Genomic DNA, 27401 nt, shown 5'->3' with positions numbered 1-27401 from the left:
TATCTGGGCATTCCTAAAACATGCATAACTGGAAATCGACGATTTTTGATTTATGACGTTCTTGAAAGGAGTGAGCGATATCGGCGAAAAAAAATAAATGATTTTAATAATTATCAGGCAATTATAAAATACTAAGTACCTACTTAGAATGATGTTATAAAATCGCTTAGTTAAGTAAGCCTACATTTGACATTATTAATGAATAATTCACCTTTACTAGGACAAAATAAAGAAAATCTTTAAAAAAAAAAACAAAAATGTAAAAAGGCAAGCATTTTGTATATTTTAACTGCGGTACCCTCTCTTAAAGTTTCTTTAAGAGCTTACAATAAGCTCGTAGCTCATTAATTGCGTAAAAAGTTAAAATTAAAATTTTCCATACATCGAAATATTTAATTAAATATTTAAACAATTTCCTACATTACAAATTAATCGAATAGACCTGTTGTGTGCTGTTGTATACTAGAACGGCTCGTCTGCGTCCAGTCGTGATGCGAACATTTGGGAGATTACACCGAAAGCGGCGATTTAATGAAAGGCCTTGCCGGGGTTCGAATCCCGTGGCGCTACATATTTATATTTGGCTATTATGGTCAACTTCTTACATTTTATTATCCATAACTATCGCGATTTTGCTAATTAGATCACGCCATCGTTTGATTAGCGTCATTAAACTTTAAATAACATTTTATTATTACGAGATGTATCGACGGAGGAAAGCGGAAAAGGGCGTACAGTAATTTAGAAAACTTTATATTATGGAGACCTTATAAAGATGTACGTAATTGTTCATCCGCTATATATATATATATATATATATATATATATATATATATATATATATATATATATATATATATATATATATATATATATATATTTCTTGAATTCATTTTGTAATTGGCTGGAATCAAACCTGCGACCACAGTTTTACAGTCAAGCGTCTACCCAACTACGCCATGGCGACTGTCATGATTTTGATTTTAATTGAGTATGATTTAGTTACAACATTTCTGATAAACATAATCTTAGTGATTACATTATTCTACATCCATACATCTAGCCATACATGCTCTCCGGTTACGTACACTTTTGACATGACCAGATTTTTCTCAAGACAAGACAAGTCTTTATTAACCGCCCTCGTTCTGTTCTCCTATTCACGTTTATCAATTAGCGTAAACCTTAGCTATTCTCTCGTCATCTACTTGTTTCACTTGTCTGATCCACCTCAAAGAACGTTTGACTATCTTTTCAGGTAACCAAGACATAGTCTTTTATTATTTTCAAATATTATTATTTTTAATGCCATATTAATTAACGTATTAAGCCATTTTTAATAATTTTATACCAGAAAAATAAGAAACAATATAACGCAACAAAATATTGAAAAATTAAGATATTTCAAAGAAAAATATTTCAAATAAGAAACAGCACAATAAACAAATAGTAATGTGTTTTTAATTTTACAGGTATTTTGACAGAAGATGAAGTAATATATTTGTCACACTTCTGCATACTTCACATAATTTCAAAAAGATATGAGTAAGAAGTTATTTCAATTAACTATCTTTATTATTATAAAATGGTTTTTTTCTTCTTTTTAATCATTATTTCCATAGGTTCTATAGTAGTTTAATCAGCCAATCAGTAATATTTTAAGCACGATTATCCCATCTATTGTAATATTTATTAGGTACTTCCAATAGAACCTTCTTTTCTGAATAAATAGCGTGTAAAATTCTTACAGACGAACGAGTTGTTTTATTCAAATACGCGTTTACAAATTAATGAAGTCATAAGCTCCAGGAGTAATCGTAAAATGTTTTTTTAATCACGATTTTATTTTTTAAACCTATCGTTTAGAATTTTAATTATAGATCAAATATTAAATAGGGAATTTGCTTTAGTAAAAAGTGAATAATAGATGAAGAGTTCATGTTACCTACCCTAAATAATATACAGTTATAGAATTATAATTGAAGATCTATGAAAAAACTGCAAATGTTACAAAAACCCATTTTTCTGGAGATAGTAAAAATCTATTTTGGCTCGAATTATTTAATAATATATATATGATAGAATGATTTTTAAAATAAGTGAGAAAAGTTGTGCAAAAAACAAAGCCTCTTTTTAGCATTTGTGGATTTCCAAAAAACTGTATGATCTAGTTTTTATAGTATATTCTATACAAAGTATTTTCTTAGTAAAAGTAAGATTTAAAGTTTTGTTCTTTCTTTGTGGTGACGGCATTTATGTAATAAAATAACAACTTAAGATATTTGTTTTATTTTAAAAGAAAACTGCCATGAGTGATATATGTATGTATGTATTAAAGTAGTCAAATTAAAATATAAAATATTATTTTTGTAGAACTTACATTTCGTATTCCTTTCTTGTGATATATGCACTTAAAGATATCATCAGTTTCCACACTGTATCTGAAACAAAAGAAATTTTTCTTACTTTGATGATTTTAACAAAACATAAGGTTTATGCAATATGGATGTTTAATAATGTGCAAAATGGTGATCGTTACACAGACGTTCAGAGTAATTACTTAAGCCAGTGAAATGCCAAGTCATGGGCCCTATAAGACTTCCATCTTCTTTCTTATGATATTTTTTATATGATAGTTAGAATAATTACTTTTAGCTTTGAATAAATTTCATAATATGTTTTAAAAAAACAATATTTCATTAATTGTTTCGGCAGTCACTTTGTGCTAAAATTCATTTTTAACTCAAACAATTTTATTAAATTTCGTAAATACCATTATCTATAATGACAATCTTTTTGAAGTATTTAGCATAACTACAATGATTGATAATGATGCTGAATGCATCAAAACAAGTGCCATAATAGCATTTTAAGTGGTATTTACCAAGTAAAATAAAAAAAAATAAGAAAAATATTAATAGGGAACCGTTAATCCTGGTTGTAAATTAGATCCATGTAATTTTAATTGTACTCTGCTTTGCATCTAAAACACGGCTGACCAGTTGACTCGGATGACCTATGGCCTTGTATCTCACAAGGTTCTATGTGCACGCACACTATGCCTGTACGCGCACGCGAAATACCATTGCGGCCATACGTGATTTTAGCTTTTAACTTACACTGTCGGTATATAACGTATTTATGTGAAGTATGAATAATATTCATAGTGGCCAATTTTAACTGGAAATTTCAATTACGGTAACGGGAAAGGTTAATCAGAGTCAAGCTGTTGTAGTGGAAATAGTGTAACGTGGTAATAAGTACAGTCTACCGTATGTTACATATGATACATATACAGTCCAAGTCACTAATTCGAACGTGAATAATGCAGTGGGAAGACCGGATTAGGAATCGTTCGAATTGCTTAGGTATGGAGAAAAAAGGAAATAAAAAAAGGAAATATCAGAGAAAAAGAATGTCCCTCATCAGTTGCCCCCATTTTGGCTTTCAAAAACAACAGCTTGAGATGCGTTGTATGAGCCTGGCTGAGGACCTATCCGACATTGGAAGTTCATAAGGAACTGTCACGATAGGTGGTAACATATACATATGTTAAAAATAGTGAAGGATTTTGGCACCATAAACCAAGCTAGGACACAAAATGCCGAACCCACTTCTAGTGGAGCAGAAAGTTTTTTTTACGTAGTTTCCTCCCAGCAATGAGGAAATGCTGAAAAGTTCCTGATTGGTCCACGCTAGTTTCTTCCTCCTATTCTCAAAAAAATTGAAATAATGCTCTTTTTTAGCTGCAAGATAAAAAATCCACTAAATGATCTATAAATGTTGTTCATAATAAGCAAGGCAAAATATAAATGCAATTCCCATCTAAAAGAAAAATAGGTGTTCGTATTTTATGTAGACGAGCGTCAGCTCTTAAGGGTTGGTTTAAAAACGCACTTTATTCAAACTTCTCCCTTATACAAAACTCAATCCAATACCACCGTTTTTTTAATAAATTGAAAATAAAATTAAAAAAACATAATTTTAATGTAGCATTTTTTTATCCTTAGCACCGAACTACTCACATTTGACACGCGTGATATTTATATAAAACCATGAATGTACCTTCTAAATAATTAATATATATTTTTAAATAACTATTGTAATATAGAGTCGTCATTGGTCATTCGTTATTGATGAGCGCAACTTTATCTTAAAAGACTAATCGGCACGATCTAAGAAAAATGTCTTAAGTGCAAAATTTCCGTTTATGGTACCTTTTTATCACAAGAAAATTATAATAAAACTCGGCATGATCAAATACTTTTCATACTTGTTTGGAGTATAAAGTGGGTATGAATAGCAGATGCGTGAATGTGGAAGTAGCGGAGAGCGTTTACCAAACATAGAATTCATTTTATTTTATCTACCTTAGACTTTTCCTCTTCCATATTCATGCATCTTCTCATACAAATACGCCGATTATTCCGACTCCTAACCTGAACATTTTGAAATATTTAAAATACTATATTTTCTTTGTTTTCCGCGGTCTTTCTCAATTATTCAATGTTTGTAAAAAATAACCAGAGTATATTTTCTTGTTTGTCTAACTCAATAAATTTCACGTTTTATCACTTTTTATTTTTTGCAGATACTACATAATTCTCAAAGCGAATCTAAAAGTTACCGATCGCGAAATATCATGTTACGAGAAAGTAACTACAAATTTATTTTTCCTTACAACTTTAACAAGCTTACTGCATTTGATTAAACAATAAATCATAAAATTTCTTACTCATTTCGCTCACTCCTTTCAAGAACGTCATAAATCGAAAATCGTCAATTTCCATTTCCAGTGCGTGTTTTCGGAATGCCCAGAAAATGTGCTGTATCCCAGCAAAAGCGGCATATTTTTAACTTAATATTTACTCGCTACAGGGCAGAAAGTGGTGTTTTTGCATTTTGAAGAAAAGGTATTGTTTAATTATTTTTTTAAATATACTAAATATTTTTCAAATGGAAAAAAAACCTTTAGGTTTTAACTAAAAAGATAGTTAAAAGTTCAATAAGTGGCTTGATATTTATTTTAATACATTGTATTATATTTTTAAACTTTAAAAACGTTCTCCAGAAAAATCAAGTTTTTTGATTTATGACGTTCTTGAAAGGAGTGAGCGATTTGTTAAAGTCTTTTTTTGGCATTCCCTATTTGAAATATAAACTCATGATAAATAATGGGCATAGATATTTATCAATCAATATGAATCTCTCGCTTGTCATTGACTGTTGCAAAATGCATAGACAAACCACAACTCTGGGTACCAATTTTTTATCTCACAATATTCGGTACCTACCTAAAATGTAATATTAAAAACAAAAAATACTGATTGTAATATTTCAAACATACTGTACAATATTTTTCAAAAAATTGTTCCTTTTTATTTGAAGCACATTCTAGATTAGATCTACGTTTCTTTCATTGTCTTTTATAAGAAAAAAATTTATGTAATAAATTACAACACCATGTATGTAATAAATGCATGATAAAATATTTTACGAATTTATTATGCAATTGGAGGGAACCAGCAAGTGATAAGGCCGAATAAAGTAATCATGAATGCAACGTATCTAAATCTCAGAAATTACTAAAGATCGATGAAAGCTATGTTTTCGCTTTTTTGACCCTTATTACAAACATATTAACAATATTTATATAATTATTATTTCCAGCACTGCATTATACACCCTACGGATGAGATGTCGATTTAAAGGTGTCTTAACTTGATAGCTGTCCGCCTCTGTAGTGTAATGGTCAGCACGCTCAGCTACCGTTCTGGAGGTCCCGGGTTCGATTCCCAGGGGGGGTCAAATAAATATAAGTGATTTTTTCACTGTAATATTTATTCAATATTACCTTGGATTGGTACCTGAAGCGGAGGGCTGATCACCTTTCCTTCATGCGGAAACGATCAAGATAACACTGCATTTATATGAAGCAGTGCCCTATGCACCATTGGGGTGCGGATAAGGGTTTTAATAATAATAATAACTTGATATGAAACGCCTATTATTCCTCTTTATAGAAAATGGAAGTCTGATACTCCCAGGGCTTAAAACCTGGCATTTGGCTGGATTAAGCGATCACTCTATACAGAGCCTGAGAGAGCTCAGCCAGAACCACTACTCTGCTGATTGTTATAATTGAAAGAATAGAGTAATAAATTAATGAAGATAGAAAGATAAAAAAAATATGCATACAATTTGATTTAATATTCAATTTCAAAGCAAATGCACAATTTTGTAATTTTGGTCGAAAATTCGTAATATGGTATTTGTAACTATTTCAAATTAACCAGGAAAACTTTCAATTTATCGTTCTTTTTTCTTAAACCTGTTAATTTTCTTCATTTTCTGGAAATATAGACAAGAAACTAATATCCCAGTAATGCAACAATAGGTCAACTAATTTCAAAAACGTTTGTGATATTATTAATTCAGTCTGTAACAAACCTTCCTAAGAACCAATTATTCTGATAAATTACACACAGAGCTGTACGGAACATATTACACCATATCTAACACCACTCATATTTGTAATATATTTTTCAATAAATAATGTACCACTTTATCAAATACAAGGGGGCTCTTCTGCTAAAAATATTTTATTTTAAAAATATGTTCTGTACGACATTTTAAGTATGTACAATATTTTGAAATTTGAGTAAGGTGCTTGTTAATCTTGAGTAGAATGGTAAATGTATAAAGTTATATTTTTATTTTATTTATTAAAAAAAAACATTTGTGTTTTTATAATTTATAAAAATACTTCAATTTTTTAATATAATATTTCTGTATTTTATTTATTGTTTCGGCATTAACTTTGTGGTAAGACATGTTACAATGATTAAAGAAAACACTTGTTTTTTACCACTTTAGTTTTATCATTGACTACATGTTTCAGAACTGACTAACCCCCTCCCCCTAACTTTCCCCTCTCCTTATTTATAGAACAATTTTATATTTTATATTTTAGTTATTATACAGACCTGAATGATGGAAGTTTAACTTCTGAAACATGTAGTCAATAATAAAACTCAAGTGGTAAAAAACAAGTGTTTTCTTTAATCATTATAATATTTCTGTGAGCCTAGTCAGCTCAGTATTAGAAATAGGTATCAAATTGTGGTAGAGTTGGTTCGAACCGAGAAACTCTGACTCAAGAGTCCGCAACACTAACCACGAGACAACAACCCGATACTAATATAAGTAATTACTAAGTGATTACTAATACTTGCCAATGACATATTTCAGCTTTGTAAACACCCAGACTACCATATTTATGTTTTTAATAGACTTAGTCATCTATGAAAATATATAAAATAAAATCTGGAGGTGTTTTTTAGTTTATCTATAAAATAGTAATCTGTAGTCGAAAAATGATCGCGATTATCATTCATAATTCCTTACCAAATTTTTCTTAAATTTTGCCAATAATTTATTTCGAAAGATTGATTGATATGATGATATATCATGACTAGAATGGTATATTTTTCACTGTACACATTCTCTTAAACCTGAATAATATACATTACATTTTTAATTAGTGCTCTGTTAATAAAAAAGAACCTAATAGAATACACCTCACGTGAAAAAAATCGTATGTTTGCTTAGACCTGGCTACGAAATAATCAATTATTATCGTCCATATGGATTGGTAGGGTCAAACGCATACACCTTCACAGCTGGAGCCATGTACGTGCGAGAGTCGTTACTCAAATAGCGTGAAGCTGGCATGGGAACACATCGGGCTGGCTGCTATACCGAGTCTCTTCTACCCACCATTATCCTGATACCCTGGTTCATGGCGACTATTTACATGCTATTATTCTACCTGTCTTGATTTCGAGAGAGAATTATTTATTCCTCCAATCGCTCTTAATGGAAGCTCCTGTTCTTACTAAAATCCTGTTTTGTAGATGCCGGTAATTTTGGAGTTTGCGAAATTATTTTATGTATCTTACTAGCTGTATCCAGCCATGCGTTATTCTGGAACATTCTGCTTACACAGAAAAGAAAGAATATAAAGTGAATTTAAAAAATACAAATATTTCTAGGTTATCTTACAGTAATAAAGCATTTTAGTTTTTTTACTTCCCAACATATTGTAGATGGAAAAGAATATGGAAGTCTGGGTATTTGCGGGGCTTACGACCGTCATAGGCTGGTTTAAGTGATCACTTAACACACCTTAATATTATTTATTAATAAAAAAAACTCATGATTAGAATTTTTGATTTAAACGAAGTCGAACAACCTTTTTGGAAATTGTAATAAGATGTGTATGTGTGCGTGTGTGCGTGTGCGCGTGTGTGCGCGTGTGCGCGCGTGTGTGCGCGTGTGTGCGCGTGTGTGCGCGTGTGTGCGCGTGTGTGCGCGTGTGTGTGCGTGTGTGTGCGTGTGTGTGCGTGTGTGTGCGTGTGTGTGCGTTTGTGTGCGTGTGTGTGCGTGTGTGTGCGTGTGTGTGCGTGTGTGTGCGTGTGTGTGCGTGTGTGCGCGTGTGTGTGCGTGTGTGTGTGTATGCTGGAAACGTATTAAAATCATTTGATACTCTGTACAAAAACAAAATATACGTGTCGGGTTGTGGTCCCGTGGCTAGTGTCGCGAACCTTTCAATCAGAGGTTCTCAGTTCGAACCCACTCTACCACAATTTGATACCTATTTCTAATTATGAGCCACTCAGGCTCACAGAAATAGTGTAAAATTGAAGTATTTTTGTAAATAATAAAAACAGAATGATTCTCCATTTAAAAAAAATTGTGATTATTTAGAACTTTTTAAGCAAAATAACTAAAAACATTTCTCAATCCTGGAGATTATTCCCTCTTCTCTATTGGCTTTTTCATATTTTTTTATACATTTTTTTCAGACACATAAAATTTTTTGTATGGAAATTATGTTTTTATCATACGTTTTAATATTACTCTTATCCTTATAATTTTCTTAGATCGCTAGTGAAATGATACTTGATGCAGAAGCCAGTACATTGAGACATCATAATTAATTTTTAAAGTTAATAGATTTCTGTCAGCTAGGATAATTATAAAATAAACAAACCTATTAAAATCGTGCATCATTTATTGCAAAGTAATATAGGTTTTTACATCATCTTTAATAATATAATTTAAAAAATACTGCATAGAGTAAACTATTTAATATGTACACAATTGAACGTATCTTTCAAATTAAATTATATCATTTTTCATGTAACCACTGTTCCTTTATCTAGAACATTCTCTGAATTTCATTTAGAATTTGCAAAATATGTGTATAAAAATAATATTATTAACATATTCTCTTAATCTTCAAAAACATTTTTTTTCTTGTAAAATTTCATAGCAGGTTGTTAATTATAAATAAAGTAAAAACAAAATATATTAACATAAATTGTAATGAAAATGTACTGTATTTCCACATGTTGATGAGAACATTAGTAGTTCTCAAAACTAGTCATGTTTACATTAATAAACTCAAAGTGGTCTTATTTAAATATTGAATTAATAAATTTTAAATAAATTTAATCATCGTCATATTTCAAGCATTCAAGTAAATGTAAACGACATTTTTAATGAACTATTAAGACTTGACTAACATATGTATGTATGTAGATAACGCTATTATAGAAAGTCTCGTAAAGCAAAAGCAGAGAGGTTTATTGAATTATTAGGGTTAAAGATATTATAAGAAACACAAGGAAAAGGGAAATACGTGGGATCGAAGATGTCGTTAGTTAAGGAAGGCAACGAAGAAGACAATAGTTTGCTCATATGAGGAGAATGGAACCATCCAAACACCTCCACATCGCATTGTACGGCCAACTTTATGGTAGACTACTATCGGGCATACCACTAAGAGATGGATTAACAGTTGGGAATCGATATCGCAGAAGTCTAATCCCTCTTAAAAATAGACTTTAAGGCTTAAGTACACCAAGAAGAAGAAAATTAGGGTTCTAATCTAGAACAGAAATGTATTAGTTATATAATCATATTTTACAGGGAGTCGTATAGTATTTCATTACGAAACTTAGAAGTGTGCATACTATAAAATAAAATAAAATGTTTATAAAATACGTGTGTTATGTATGTACTATATGCTTGTATTCTTCATCAAAATCTAATTAATTACAAAGCAAATTAGTTACTACCATTCACCTTTATGTATTTTAATCACCTTTCCATTAATATGAACGCAGGAAATGGAATTCATAAAATAATTCATACAACATAGTTAGTTACCCATTCATCTAAAAAAATCATGTGGTACAATAGTTAAAATCACAGCGTGCTGTCTTATAGAAAACTCCGAATCAAAAAGTCAATTTAAAAAAGTGTTATAATTCAAAATGAAAATATTTTCAAAGAGAGATGAGTCTATTTTTTCACGTATTTTCTATCCGGTGTTTAATAACACACATCCGAAATCAAGTATAAATTAAAGTTTCAATTTAAACATAGAAGTAAGAGTATTTCTCGAAACAGGTTATTGAAATTGGAAGAACGTTATTTATAAAACTTATATTAACATAAAGATTGTATGTAATTATAAATCATAAAAAAGACATTCATATTTCCTTATTTTTGCGTGATATTAAGGTATTAAAAGCAATTAGAGATCAGTCACAAATAAGGTATGCTATTTTTAAAAATATCTAAATATTTATCAATCAATGGTACAGTTTAAAATTAAGTAAAATGGTGGCTATTTAATAAAATTAGATTGTTTGGAATATAATGAATAAAATCTAAGATAATTTTTCTTCTGAAAAAATGATTTGTGTTTTTTTTTGATAAACTTAAGTTTATAAAAAAATCTCGTTTTGACGAATAATACCAAAACTCTTTTTATCCTTCTCCTTGGCTAGTTTTGTCAATCCGTCGTTAGTTAATCAATTCATCTCTATGGTGGTCTGTCTAGGAGTCGTTTTCCATGGGGTTAGACGTGCAGTGCAAGGTGAGGGAGTGTGGATGGTTCCATTCTCCTTATATGCGCAAACCATTGTCTTCTTAGTTACCTTCTTAACCTAACAACATCTTTGATCTCACATTATTACCTCGTAGATTCTTGCCAGATATGCTTTTTTAAGTCTTCATTTTTGACACTATTGGCGCGTTTTTTTGTTACTGCGGTATCCACTCTATATTCGATCCGATATGTCGTGGTGGGCCCCATATAAGTTTTATATATTTTTAATATTTTGCTCCTAAGTTAGCTAAGCATCGAATCGATGCAATGTTACGATGCGACACGATGTACTATTGGGTATTAAAAAGAAGTCAAGGGAAAAATATGGAACGAAGTTTCGGCAACACATTTTATAATTGCCATCTATATGGGAGTAATCATAGGTAGAATTGGTGAATGTAACGCGTGTGTAAAGTGATCATTTAAAGAAGCCTATGATGGACGTAATCCCTGCAAATGCCCAGACTTCCATAGTATTCTCCATATAAAATAATGAAACTACAGATATATGAACAAAAATTAAAACACACTAAGCTGAATTATTAATTAATTATTGAAAAAAAATCTGCCGTTTGAATTTGAATGGCCCTCTGTTCGGTTCATAGGGCCACGTTTTGTAATAATGGGCAATTATTTTCGGAAATAACAGTGTTACTATTGGCTATTACTTTGCATTTCTGAGGCTGCAATTACCATCACACTACCACAGTTAATAATCGTTCTATCTAATACGGCCAATATCTACGACCCCGGATGGACGAGACTAGTCTGCCTGAGAGCAACAAGGTTCCAAGTAAAAAAGAGCTTAAAATAGTTTTTAACAACACGTTAAGTGGATCTTAATACTTATTCACAAATCTGGATTATCTCTAATAAGGAGTTATTTTTTACATTACTTTTTAACATCTCAACAAAGATGAAGAACATGGAAGAAGTCTGGGCATTTACAGGGGTTGCGACCATCATAGGCTGGTTTAAGTGATCATTTTCAAATTCTTGAAACTTCTAGATATATTAATCTAGCTCAAAACACAGTGCTTGACTTCATTATACTTTACTGGAGACATCTACACGTATGGTGGGATGAAAAAAGTAGTATTTTTTATATTCGACTACCGTCAGAAAAATACACAATTTCAAACATTCAAATTTAACTTACAAAACGCCATAGCAATGTTTTTGAAAACAATCTTCGCCTTCTCCACATTTGTGCTTCATCTTTCTTAATTTTGTCCACAATATTCATCTCAGTTTTGCATCCTTCCTAATATCACCATCCTACATTTTTCATACATACACTTCTGTTTGATAAAAAAAACAAAACGTCATCAAAAAACCTGTTTTAAAAGTAATTTTATGAATTTCAGAATTTATGTTAAACAATTAAAACGTTTTGAACAAATTGTACTCTTTTAAGGAATAACTTAATTCATTTTGCAATATGCGGGAAACGAACCCGCAACGCCAGTTTCAGAATATATGTCTACCCGATATACCACGGTGCCTTTGCACTGATCCCTAGAGTGATAGTCAAATAAATAAAAGAAGATACATACAATTTGCGTAATAAAAAGAAAGTGACAAATCGGTAATTATTGAGTATATCCTCGTTTGAGTATTACCGCCGTACGAACTTTTCGTTTACAACATTTTAGCTTCCTCAATACAAGCGCATCTTTTGTTTTCGAGATTGGGATTAAACATTTTTGTAAGCTTTGTGAGTAAAAAAAATAATAATACATTGGCGGGATCATTGCTAAAAAACAAAAATTATTTTTACCAACTAAAAAACAGACTAGTGATATTGATCAAAACGTTTGATACCATATATAGCTGTTTGCAATCAGAGGGTGAATAGTACTTGAACATTTAAACAAACATGAATCACAAATAAATATTTAAAAAAACATAAACTTCAAAAGGTGATTATAAGGAGGGCATAGGAAAACAGGAGTAAACCCCTAAAGGGAAGGAGGTAGAGAGAAAACTAAGGAAGGAGGTTTGATGGACAGTTAGCATTCTAATGATAAATAGAAATGTCTTAGACGTTTCTTAAAAGGTATTAGAGAAGGTGCATAATTTTTAATTAATGTTTTACTTAGTAAATACCACTATTTCTTAAAATCTACTGTGACATGTGTTTCGATGCATTCCGCATCATTTTCAAACACCGTATGCAGATGCGGAATGCATCAAAACACGTGTCACAGTAGATTTTAAGATATAGTGATATTTACTAAGAAAAACATTAATTAAAAATGGATAGATTTTACCACAAAGTGACTGCCGAATCAATTAATGTTTTTTTTTTTATATTTTGAAAATTAAAAACTTAAAATATCACTTTTTGCATGAAAAAGTGCATAATTATTGAGTATGTCCTCATTTGAGTATTACCGACGTACGAACTTTTCGTTAACAACATTTTAGCTTCCTCAAAACTCGCGCACCTGTTGTTGTCGAGATTGGGATTAAAAGTTTTCAAATACGGAATTCGTGTGCGCCACAGAATCACGTACAGGATGGTCCAAAACTATTACACGGAAAAATAATGTGTGTAATTAACTCAACGCAATTTGGATATGGAACGGTCAAATGCTTTGTGGCGTACCGGAATAATGAATTCGGCGTGTGAAATGTTTCAGCATGTAAACATTAAAAATAATGTCTACATGTGAGAAGAAAAAAGTCACGCATTACTCATAATAAATCGATGAATAATGGTTGGAGCATTTTCTTTAAATTCCCTGGCACTGTTCTGTGTCTGTCTGCTGTACTAGTCGGGGTTGTGGAGGCGTCTGTGTACCAGCCAACGCCAGGTTGGAATCGGATCTAGCTGAGTAATTAAACTAACTAACTCCTATTTATTGTTTCGGCATCATTTTGTGATAAGACATGATAAAATTAAAAATAAAACACCTTTTTACCACTTAAGTATTATATTTAAACAGCTGGTTTCGGAAGCCACAGATGCTTCCATCAATCTCTCCATCAGCAAAACATCTTTATCATTTCTATTCATGCGCCCGAAAAATTGTGAAATCAACAGTACATGGAAAATTACTCGCTTCGTTTATCAGAGAGGTTTATTTAAGAATATTATTGTAAAAATATTGCTTTCCATATGTACGCAGTCCGAAACAATTCATAAAAAAATCATTTACATTATATCTCACACACACGCTCCCACTCTTCACTTTTTTTTCTTTTTTTTATCTCTTAATGTTTTAATAGCAATTATATTTTTAATTGTTTAATTGGCTTTAATATTATAAATGTTACTATTTTTGTTAATGTAATGTTATGTTTATTGTTGTTAATGTAACTTTTTTATTACTGATTTTTTTGATGTTAAGCTGTACAATTCCCGAAAAAATAAAATATATTAGTACGTTTTCAAAAACAACCGTTGCTTTTCTATCAGAAATAAAATCAAAGATTCTCATGCAGATATTCAATTCAAATGGCTTGGCATAGAATTATTCTTGAACATTGTCAAATTGTTTTTTAAACACCTTGTTTTACTTTGGAGGGAACATTTATGATTGGTCGTAAAACAATAATAAGAGGACCGTATTATTAGCTGGTGTTGAATATTTTGGAACTGTCGTTATTATAACACGTTACTGCATAAATAACATGCTTAAATATTATATTATATCAGACACCGCTACAAAACAATCGGTATATATAATATTAAGCTTAATATAATTTGAATCACAATCGTGTTTACGTCAGTATAAAATTAATATAAAATTTAATTGCATTTAAATCGGAATTTTAACGACTGACAATCAAGGAATATGAGAAAACCCCGACTTGCGAATATTTTAAGTGGTTTGTTCGTAAATTGAATATGGACGAAAGTCGAAGAAGGAAGAATATTATCAACAAACCAAAAACTCAAATTTTAATATGATTGAAAGAAATATCTTAGTAAAAACCTTATTTTCTGTTAAAAATTGTATGTATCCTAATGTAATTCACCGATTGATTTAAAAATTTGACACAACTTGGCATTAATATACACGATTGTTTTTATATTTCTGTGAAAGGTAATACATATTTTATATAACTGCCTTTTCGTCTGCAATGGCAGCACCATCTATTGAATGTATTAAAATTACTCAAAATAAAAAAAAATAGTGTGGTGCAATCATGGGTTGAATTTGTGCACGTGTTACACGTGTGTAAAGTGATCACGTAACCAAACCTTTGACGGTCGTAAGCCTTGTAAATGCCTAGACTTCCGTATTCTTTTTCAATTATATTTATAATATTATTTTTACATATATTTTTTGCTAGATTTAGCGTTCGTAAGTTGAGAAAAGTCTTCGAGTCATAATTAATTTGGAATAATTGTATTGTTATTAAATTTTAAAATAATAGTGGTATTTCAAAAACTGGTTTCTTCTTTTATTACTTTAAATATTATAAGTCAAGAATTAATTAAAAAAATAATTTCTGGAGGGAATGATATGAATTCAGTAAAAAAATAACAAACAAATCGATGTATATATTAACAATAAAATAACATTCACAACATTTTGAGTGTTTCCAAATACTTGTTCTCAAATCTGGATTATCTCCACTTTAGGAGTTATTTTTACATTTTTGACACCTCAAAAAAGATGAAGAAGAATACAGAAATCTGGCTATTTACAGGGCTTATGACCCTCGGTGATTACCAATTTTTCTTAAATACATTGTGACACGTGTTTCGATGCATTCCGCATCATGATACTAAATGCTTCAAAACACGCACATATTAGATTTTTAAAAATTTAAAGAGCCATCTATGTTAGAATGAGAAAGCTTTTATTAAGCAGAGACCATTTTTATTTGTTTTTAGCTCTTGTGAACTGATTTGTACAGTGTCATTAGATTAATGATACATATATGTAGGAGTTAATATTAAAAAATTAATAGTGTGGTTGTCAATCATGGGTAGAATGGTGCATGTTGGACGTGTGTAAAGTGATCACTTTACCAGCCTATGACAGTCGTAAGCCCTGTAAATACCTAGACGTCCAAATTCTTCTTCATCTATGTTGAGATGTCAAAAAAGACTGTGACGTTTTATTAATCATATTTATGTAATATACGTAGAGTTATATATCAATTTAGAAGCTTTTAAAATTATATTATGATTAAAAGGAATGTAAAGCTGAGATAAGCATTATCGATAAAATTAAGAAAGGTGTGTTGAGATGGTTTGGACATGTAGAACGAACGAGTGAGGAAAGAACGGTAAAACAAATTTATGAGGCGAATGTAATTGGAAAAAGGAGCAGAGGAAGACCGAGAAAAACTCAGAACGATCAGGTATGCCAAACACTTGAAAGCGGTCAGGTTAGTAGTCGAAACAATCGGCGGGTGTGTATGAGGAGATGCATGAACGTGGAAGAGGCGAGGAATGTTTGCAAGGAAAGAATGGTGTGGCGTTCTATTCTCTCTGCCTACCCCTGCGGGGAAGTGGCGTGATGGTTAAGTAGTCAGTTAGTTGTGGTTGTCAATCATGGGTAGAATGGTGCATGTTGGACGTGTGTAAAGTGATCACTTTACCAGCCTATGACGGTCGTAAGTCCTGTAAATACCTAGACGTCCAAATTCTTCTTCATCTATGTTGAGATGTCAAAAAATACTGTGACGTTTTATTAAACATATTTATGAAATATACGAGTTTTATATCAATTTAGAAGTTAGTTAGTTAGTTAAAATGATATAAGCGATTAGACCAAAATGTGCGCAATTGAACGTAATATATGTGAATTTACGATCTCTAAATATCAGCATTATTCAGATTTAATATGGCGTTGTCAATAGGCATCCATCAACTAAGTGAATATGTTCTACGTTCCCATGAACATCTTCAGCGTTACGCAACAAGAACGAAATACCGGCTTAGAGAAAGGAAGCTACATTACTTATATATAATCGTGAAAGTAGAATCAACGCTCTTCTATTCTTACGCCACACGATACAAAAAAAGCAAAAACAAAAAAACGATATATTATTGCAATAGAGAATACATACATGATAAAATTTTGATCCAAGTGTGAAACAGGTATTATTAGTATACTGAAAAGTACAACACATAACTTGGATAAATCTTATTTGAACTCATATAAGAGTAACAAGAGATAAGGAGAATACAGTATTGAATTGTTAATTTGTTTTGAATATTGAAAGCATTAACTTTGTGGATCATATTGATATATTATTTCGAGAAATAAAAATACTTTGTGTTCTGATCCACTCACATTTTTATTAACCAACTAGTTTCGGCAACAACCTGTTGCCCTCTTCAGTAATAAATGAAACCCTGAAGAGGGCAACAGGTTGTTGCCGAAACTAGTTGGTTAATAAAAATGTGAGTGGATCAGAACACAAAGTATTTTTATTTCTCGAAATAATATAATTGTTAATTTAATGAAGATTTCCACATTCTCGTTATATTTTAAATTTATTTTATTAAACATCGTAATTTTTACATAATTTGCATTATAAACAACCAAATTAACATTATGATTTGATGCAGTGCTCTATGCACCATTGGATGAAGTTAAAGTAGCATTTTATTTATGGAACAGCTGTTTTCCCTTGATAGTGCATTATCAGACTCTTGAAATAAAAATAGATTATCGTATTTTGGCATTATTTATTTATCTTCAGTATAACGTTGCTCATAATTATCGTATTTTTCATGATAACTTAATTATTAGAAACGAAAAAAAATATTATATACTCTTTTATGATATATTGTTAAAAAACCAAGCATCGCATTGTGGTATGGGAATATAATACTTTCCATATCATTCATCGTTCATTTTGTGTAATACTACTGAAAACGCTTCTTCTTGACTACCGGTTTATTAAATTTATAAAAAAGTGGTATTACACAAAATGCTTTTAATAAACAAAATTTATTCAGTAAAATTCCGAAATTTTCTCATATCTTCAAATTGTTATCTTACATAGTTAATATCCATTATCCATTCAAATCATGATACCCTGGTATTGGACAATGCAAAAGGATTTGAATCGTCAATAAGTAGGCGAAGAATAAAAAAATATGTATGACCTCAACCCGAAAAATAATATATTATATTAACAAAATATTAACAGGTTGATGTTGCGTAAATGCATTAAAAATAAAGGAAAATATTATTTAGAGATAAACTATAAACGGTGTCATAATAAGTCCGCATATTTATTAGGCGCAATTTTAAACAAATTTTAAACAAAATTTAAATGATAAGAAAAAAATATGTTAGCATGTTAAAAACCCATATTATTAGCATGTGATTATTTCTTAAGATACTTGTATAATATTGCCTACTATAAACAAAAAATTGCTTCAATAATAATAACATCATATTTAAAACTGTTGTATGTATGTCTTAAAACTAGTACCTACAGTGAATTTTACATAGGTTGTAAAAAATGGGAATAGGTACATTATATTTTTAAGTTTGATGTATTCTGTCAAGGTGCAGTTCCTTAATTGATCCCCTTCTGCCACAATTTGATTCCTTTTATCAAACACAAGTCTTGAGCCTTAAGCTTCTCACGCTTGCACAGTGCAAGTATGCAAGAGTGAGATGCGAATATGGCGTACCTACACTCTTCACGCGCTGTTTATACGCGAATTTGTTTTCGATATTCACAAACTACCTCCGATGTACCCGATAAATTCTGATTATTATTAATATAATTTTTTAAATCAATGCGTAAATATGTTATGAAGGAAAACCTTAAATCTTAGCCTTGTATTTATTATATTTATAGCGATATTGATGGTTATTAGAAGCAATGCGTACAAGGTACACAACACCGGGAAGGGAGGGTTAAAAAAAATCTTTGTCGTTTTAATTTAATTTTGCCAGCGTCATAAAAATTGTATCTATACTCATTAATTATGTGTGTACGTTTTTATTTCTATTACGTGTAAATCTTTAAGGCTACCACAATGCATAACGCACAATTACTTGATGATGAAAATATATTTATTAAGTTCAGCCGAATTGAATACGATTAACAATAAATTAAATTATACAATCTTCGGTTTCTGTAATGTATGGATAGTGTATTAAAGAAAAAGAGGCCAACAGTCGCTCGGAGGTATGTAATCGCAAGACGCAAACAGTTGAATTATAATTCTTAGCAATTATGGCTGCTAATCAACGGTATCAAGTGTTTTTACCATACACATACGTTCGTACATATGTACATGCTTAGTGATTTCTCATTGACTAATAAAAAATTGGAAATTACACACACATATTGTCGTTTTCGTTATTATAAATTAATTATTAGGTATTTTGTGTAAAAGCGGCCAAAATACGTAACTCAATTTAGCCATTTGTCTTTTAAATGCCTATGATTCATTGCTTTTCTCAATTTTAAGCATGGATTTGGCATTTTTAATCAAATTATGTTAAACATTGATTTTATCATTTTTAATCTATTTTATTTATTGATTTGGCAGTCACTTTGCGGTAAATATGTTATATATATCCATTTATAATTCTAATTTCACTCGGTAAATATTATAATTTCTAGAAATCTATTATGACACGTATTTCGATGCATTTGGCGTCATATGGTACTTGAAAATGATATGGGATGCGCCAAAACACGTATTACTTACAACAGATTTTAGGAAATGATTTTAAATTAAAAATAAATGTTTTTTTTATTTACATTCAAATTTTACTTGGTAAATTCCACTATTTAACAATGTTTTTAAAAAAATATTATTTTGTATTAAAAAAAAAATACTAATATATTTTTTTTTAAAACACATTGGTATTGCTTTGCTATTGCAAAAAATGCTTGTTCTAAGTACAATTTTAAAAGATTTATTTAGACATAAAATGCTTAAAATTATTAATATTTTAAATATTGAAAACACGTATTTCATGGTTGGTCATTTAATTTTTTTCAATGTAAGTACTTATTGAGTTTATATACATATTACTTAACTATGGTAACTTAAAATGAAATGAATTACTACAACATGATAACTACAATGTAATACAAGAAAGTGATTGCCTTGTCAATACAAAGTTTTTTCATCTTGAAATATTTGTAAGAAAAAATTATAAATTACATTTATTTTGTCAAATAAATAAAACCAACTGTCAAATATAAAATATTTTTTTTAAATACATTAAAGCATAGAGAAAGTACCGGAAATAGAGTAATAGCAAATTTCTACTTGTCGCCGGAAAATTTGCTGATTGTAAGAAATTGGGCTGCGTTTACACTGATTGAAATTGTTTGTCCGTTCATGAAATAAAATATAACTTTTAATAATCAAAGGCTGTTTGTATTTAAAGGCCCAGTAATCCTTAAATTGCAACTTAATTTTCTCTAAATCCAGGTAAAATTTTACGTTCTTGTTTTCTTTTCTCAAAATATGGTTTTTGTATTAAAAAGTATTTTTTCCTTAAAATTTTTATACGGTTTTGAGAAGAGAAGAGTTAATTGAAATATAAGGAGTTCAAAAAAAAAAAAAATTTTCTCTCATATATTCTAAAAAAAATAAAATATTCAATACATATTCTTTAAAACATCGGGCGTGAACAACCATGTGACCTCTCTGGTGGTCTTTGGTGCGATGAATTATGTATTTATTAATATATTTAGCGTTTAATTTGTACAACTCCATTTTAATTTACTCATTAAATGTTAAAAACAAATACTAATTTTTTCAGTCTACTAAATTGTATTTTATTGTAACACATAAAAATAATATTTTTGACAATTGTTTTGCCTAGTTATGGTAAACGAATGTCGAAACATTCGTTTAAAATGCCATATAACAATGCGAAACAATCGTCGCGAAAAAAAAATACATGTGTTTTTTAACAATAAAATACAATTAAGTTACACTCTCTTTATCATTCATCGTTAACTTTGTGCAATACAACTTTTAAAATACAATAATTTGTTACTACCAGTTTCAAAATAATCATCCTATCATCAGGTCATAAAAGTGAAATTGTTACTGTCTGACATTTATACAAAAATAAAATTTTGAAATGTAATGATATGGAGAGTGTTATATTACCATACCACAATGTTAACAATGCTTTTTTAAAAATATATACAATCAAGTTGACTCGAAAAAACAGTGTTTTATTTTTACATTGAATATGTTAATGAATTCTGTGTTAGCGAATATCCTCTTAAAGCATTTCACTAAACTGACGTGGAGGATTATTTACTATTCGTATTAAATCAGTTCACGTCAACCTTCATTGAAGAGGCCGTTAAAAAAACGCGAGATTAACATGTTTAAAAAATATATTTCGATACGGTTTTACATACAGCCAATTAATAGTCATTCGAATATTTCAATGATAATTAACTTACATAATATCGTCTCAAAATAACTTCAGCTAGAATCATTAGCCATATCTTTTTTTGGTTTTGGTTTATTCAAATTAAATCCGCACTGACCCAGTTAACACTATCTCTCCAGTAGTATTAATTATATTTTATTTAATATGTGCAATTAGGAATGTGATTTATAGTATTTTTATACTATAAAAAGGTTTGATTGATTATATGTAAGTCGTAAACTAATAATGGTTTTCTGATGTGATAATTTTTTTTATTAGACTTAATTAGTTAAATTTATTGGCTTCATTTGATATCATACTATTTTCATTAAATAATTTCATTCAAAATTCATTTTATGTAACGTAGTCTTTCTTTTCTAAAGCTTTACTAAATTCTATTATTTTTAGTTTAACTTAGTATCTATTATTAATACGCAATATCTTTAAATTGTAAACACTGTCATACGGTGTTTGAAAATGACATGAAATGCGTTGAAACACGTGTCACAATAAATTTTAAGAAGAAAATGGTATTTACCAAGTAAAACGTAAATTAAAAAGGGTTAAATTTTACCATAAAACCGTTGACGAATTTATTGATGACAGTTTTAACAAATAATTCAGTTTTGGTCTAGATGCTTAGGTTATTCGATAAGGATAAAGAAAGTTCTGCCACATCCAATGCTTTGTGATGGATATTAAGGAACTAATTTAACATGTTTTTGAAGTAGGCCGTTGTGTATGATTTAAAAAAATATATATATACCAAAGAAAAATGGGTATAAAAAGTTGAATTTTGAATCGTATTTGAAGTAAAAACTATTTTTTAAATTATTCTATACCACTTTTGGCCCTCAACCAAAGCTTGAAATTTATACATTTTGATATTTTTCATTAAAACTGTCAATCCCCATAAAATATCACATTTCAGTTATATAAAAGTATTAAAAGTATAAGTAATAGAAGATTAATAAGTTGCACAAGAAAAAGGTTTTTTGATAAAGTGTTGAATTATTTTTGGGTAGATCTACTTCTTTCATTCTGTTCACAATTTTGAATGTCTACATAATTTTTATTTTCAACAGTTTTGATGTCCATACTTTGACACTTTAATCAATATTTTTTTCTAATTATCTTAAAATTTGATTAAATATTACTTTGAAGCTAAAGTTATTAATAATTAATTGGATGTCTAGACGAAGAAAGTTGATAAAAAACATAACTTAAATATTTTTAAGAACTTAATTAAAATTTCACCGGTATAATAATATGTAACTTGTTTGTTATTTTAAACGCACTTGCCGTCTAGGAAGGCCTAATTATTTTTATCGCTTTTTCAATTCACTACCGTTGATTAGCTATGTATTCCACCTTGCGCAAGATCTTCGTATGTATTATACACATTAAGACCTAAAATAATGTAACCGGTTTTATTTCAATTATTAAAAAAATATTAATATATCAACCAGTGCGTATGCCTGATTTTAAACACATTCAAGACCTTTGACTCATTCTTTAAAATTAAATCTATTTTCTTTATATGACCAGTGTTGTGATGTCGGTAACGATGAAATCCGGTCACTGGTTAAATAAAATAAATTTGGTAAAAGCTCTAAACATAGTTGCAGCTTAATTATGTAAAATGCAGTTCACCATAATATGGGTACTAAATATAATTTTTTAATTTTCAAGTTTAATTTTAAAATAGTAAAAAATATCATTAAAAACATTGGATCAAAAAATACAACAAAACATTTTTTTTTTCATTTAAATAATCTTTGAAAAATCAAGTTCTTAGTGGTAATTAGTTAGGTTAGTGTCAATTGTAATTTTTTTCATATTTTTGGTTTGCAAATGTTAATTTAGATTTTTTAAACAGGGTTTATTACAGACAAAAAAATTGACATTTGACCAATTTATTTTCCATTCACTTTTCAGAAATCTTCTTCTTTTCTTACAACTTGTTTTGTGAAAAATTTTCAGAAGTTGTCACATGTACTATATATTTTCAAAGATTTTCAGTAGTGGCATAAATCTATAACAAATGACATGTTTACATTTAAGGGACTTGTACGTATGTCGTTATATCGCAGAACAGCGCCTTTGGGGTAGTATTTAATAAAAATGGACCACCAATATTATTATATTTATGACTCTCAGATAAATACTCTTTTGATATCAGCAATTTCTGTCAGCCATTGATGAAAAAAACCTGCACCCCATCACTTGCAAAAAAAGTGCAGGTATATACATACCTATATACTCGTACATATCGTAATCATACAGGAGAAAGTGGCCAAGTGCATTTTTTACAAAAACGCGATCATCGACTATTTGATATCTTACTAGCTTAAACCCAAATATCCTTTAAAAAATCCAAAATGATTTTAAACTTGGAAGTATAATATATTGACTCGTTAAAAATGACTAACTGCATTGATGTTAATTTTCTTACCAAGCAAAAGTGACTTAAATGGCCCTCCTGAACATTTAACGTTTTGTTAGTTGGTCGCATTCTTCTGTACGACTGCGATATCTGAAAATTAAAACTTCCATACTATTCTTCTCTCCCTTGTTAATAAGTGCCTGGGTGCTTGGGACAGTGACTCTGCTATGTCCGGCACTGACTCTGAGTTAAATACAATAGTCATACAGAATTGTGCAAATTGGTCATACAAACCATGAATTGATTCGTACTCGTATGATATTGTATAAGAAGAAAGAGTATATTCTAATATTGTGAAAAATTACATTGAATTGTATAAAAGATAATTGTTTTGCAATAATAACAAAAAATGTAGATGTTTTCTTTTTGAGATTTATGTTTTTAACTGTACTTTTATAATTGCATACTTGAATTAAATTTGCCTTTATAATGGTGCCTCTAAAAGGTGTCAATGGGACTGAAGGCGTTGAATAACTAAAACTGATTAAATCATCACATGTAGATAAATGGTTCTCAATTGTCTCCTAATGACCAATGCTGCCAGTAAGTAGCAGTTAACACGTTTAAACTCATTTAGGCCCAGACGTAAAGTAATCTGTTATGGTTTTGATGTGTTATTTTTGGGAAGTCCCCCTAATACAAATAAATTATTTTACCATCATGTATCATTTTTCATATCTTCACAGCTACTGCACACGGGGATTTATATATTTTTTTAAAGATGAAAATTGCATACACTAGCAAGCTAAAGGGCAACAGGTTGTTGCCGAAACTAGTTGGTTAATAAAAATGTGAGTGGATCAGAACACAAAGTATTTTTATTTCTCGATATAATATATCAATATGATCCAAAAAGTTAATGCTTTCAATATTCAAAACATGAAAATTGCATTTATTATTAATTTTTATAGATTATTAAGTGGAATTTTATTTCTTCTAACTAAATAAACATGTTTTATTTAAATATGTGTTGGGAACAGGAGGGATAATCTAGTGTATGCCAATCAGAAACTTCTCAGCTTTTTCTCATTGCTTGGAGGAAACCACGTAAAACTCCTTAGGAGAATCCGGACTGTTAACTGTCGTCAGCAGACCTTCCGTTCCACTAGAAGATGAATACTCGTACTAGCATACGTAACTTAAGTTTCTTTTTTCTTCAACCCTTATTTTAAATTACACACAGTTAGGACGTGATAAATCCTTTGCCCCAATTATGTACTATTCCAGGGAGTATTTAAAAATGGGAAATATCATAAAATTAAGTATTTCTCCTCAATATCGAAGCTTAAACTGCAAGAACTGAACCCAAATGCACTAACCATAACACTTTTTTTAGAAAGCTGATGCAGTTTTTATTATATTTACCTTGCTCATTATGTTCAAAGCTTACCAAACGTATCATCAAGTGGATTTTTCATCTTTTTTCATCTTTTTGTGTCTTATCAGTGGAATTCTTTTCACATACGGTTTTTTTCTTCTTAAATATATACGGAAAAACGAAAATAAAACAATATTAATTGATCATTTACCCATTCCTTTATTTTGCCTTTGGTTTATATTGTTCCTAGTTTGAATAACTTACGACTATGGAAGTAGAATTATTAAGAAACTGGTCATTTATAATTTATACGAACCGTGAAAAAATATGAAGTCAGGGATAAAGAAACCAGTATGATTAAAACATATTTTTTATTTTTTAATGTCGGCACTAAACGTGTTACTTTTTTTCGAGTACTGATAGAAGCAATGACTTTTAAAAAACAGTTTCATTGTATTGGGTAGCAATGGTCAATATAAAACATCAGCTTGATTATCAATAACGTTTTATCTTACATTGTGCTGTGTGGATTGCCGAATACGTTTTTATTAAAAAAGATAATATCTTATTTTGTTCATAAAAAATAATGTTCAGTTTTGACCTCGCTGTCCAAGTTCTGATATGTTTATCAGTGCTTTTGGAAAAATATTAAATTGAATAAATAAACAGCTTTTGAGTATGTCAAAATTATTGTTCACAAATCTGGGTTTGGTCCACTTATTAGTATTTTTTTATATCTCAACAAAGGCGCAGAAGAATATCAATGTATTTACAGGGTTTACGAGATGTCAAATGCTAATTGAAGTGATCACTTTATACTCTTGTAACATTTACCATTCTACCCATGATTGACAACCATACTACACAAATTTCGGAAGCTACATTTATGCTTTATTTGACACCTTCTTTCACAAGCTAGTTCTCGGCACCATCTATGATTGAAATCACTTTTTTTTAAATTATATAATATATTATGATTATATATCAGAGACCCATTCCATTTGTATGTGAGGTCCGAATCCTGGATTAAATTCACATACTTGAGAATCGCCTGAAAACGTAATTTTCAATTTAAGTTAAGCTTTTAATTTGACCAGTTAATTTGTTTACCACATTTTTAGTGTGTCCAAATACTTGTTCACAAATCTGAATTATCTCCAATGAAGAGCTATTTTTAACATGATTTTTTGACATCTTAACATGAAGAAGATTGTTGTTTCTGTGGCTAATTGTAATTGGCTTGTTTAATGTATATCTTTAAATGTTTTGATTTACACATGTTGCAATCGTTTACCCATATATATATATATATATATATATATATATATATATATATATATATATATATATATATATATATATATATATATATATATATATATATATTTATATGTATATATATATATATATATATATATATATATATATATATATATATATATATATATATATATATATATATATATATATATATTATATATATATATATATATATATTTTTTAATTTATTTTTTATTTTTTTTTATTTAAAATGCATAACAGATTGTTTTGAGTCCTCTCAGGATCTTTAAAAACTATGCTTCTCTGAATTGTATGTATGTTCCTACGAGAATCAACAGCACACACACACACACTTCACAAATGCACATTTTCTCTCATAAATACGTGTTCATTCGCTAGATCTACTCTAAATATTTTGTACTAATCTTTATGTTTCTCTGGCTAACTATAATTGGCTTGCAAATGTATATCTTTTAATGTTTTGATTTACACATGTTGCTGTTGATAACCCAAATAAAAATAAAAATAAATAAATATTAAAAATTCATAATAGATTGTTTTGAGTCATCATTTGAAATACACCATTGTATTTCATTGCCCACCACGTCCCATAGTTTGACTTTTAGTTAATTAATATCATCTAAACGGATTAGATTGTGTAAGTATCTAGGCCGGTATTTTGACACCTGACGTGGAGTTTTTTTTTACCGGATTTTTCCCGTCGTTTCTATAACCACACAACACCATTCATTAAATCACTCGAGACGTTTGACGAACGCTTGAATTGTGACACCCACTACCCATTCCATTCCAGCGATTGGTCTAGAATTTCTTTCTCTAATGACACGTCTCAGATACTAGGTGGCTCTAAAAAACTTTCCTTTATCCGAATAAAAATAATAAAAATAATTTTGAATACGTCCAAATACTTAGATAAGATATTTCGTACACAAATTAAGGTTTTCCATTTTTGACATCTCAACATAGATGAAGAAGAAAATTCCATATTAATATTTGGGTAATATTCCATATTAAGTCTGG

The 27401-nt window shown here is 29.7% G+C and overlaps 1 protein-coding gene across 1 annotated transcript in view; it reads right to left on the bottom strand.

Moving 5' to 3' along the window:
* The window catches only part of LOC148309159 (uncharacterized), a 466414-nt gene that overhangs the window by 396366 nt on the left and 42647 nt on the right, over positions 1 to 27401 (bottom strand). The window contains exon 3 of the mRNA XM_088260540.1: positions 2381 to 2441. The gene's annotated coding sequence lies outside the window, so the exon portion shown is untranslated. The remainder of the gene's footprint in view (positions 1 to 2380; positions 2442 to 27401) is intronic.

Source organism: Brachycentrus maculatus, unplaced genomic scaffold (genome assembly GCF_059751285.1).
Source record: "Brachycentrus maculatus isolate JH-2025_06_01 unplaced genomic scaffold, ASM5975128v1 h1tg000138l, whole genome shotgun sequence".
Lineage (NCBI taxonomy): Eukaryota > Metazoa > Arthropoda > Insecta > Trichoptera > Brachycentridae > Brachycentrus > Brachycentrus maculatus.
Note: the sequence above shows the minus strand (reverse complement) of the source record. Positions and strands in the feature narration are given on the sequence as shown.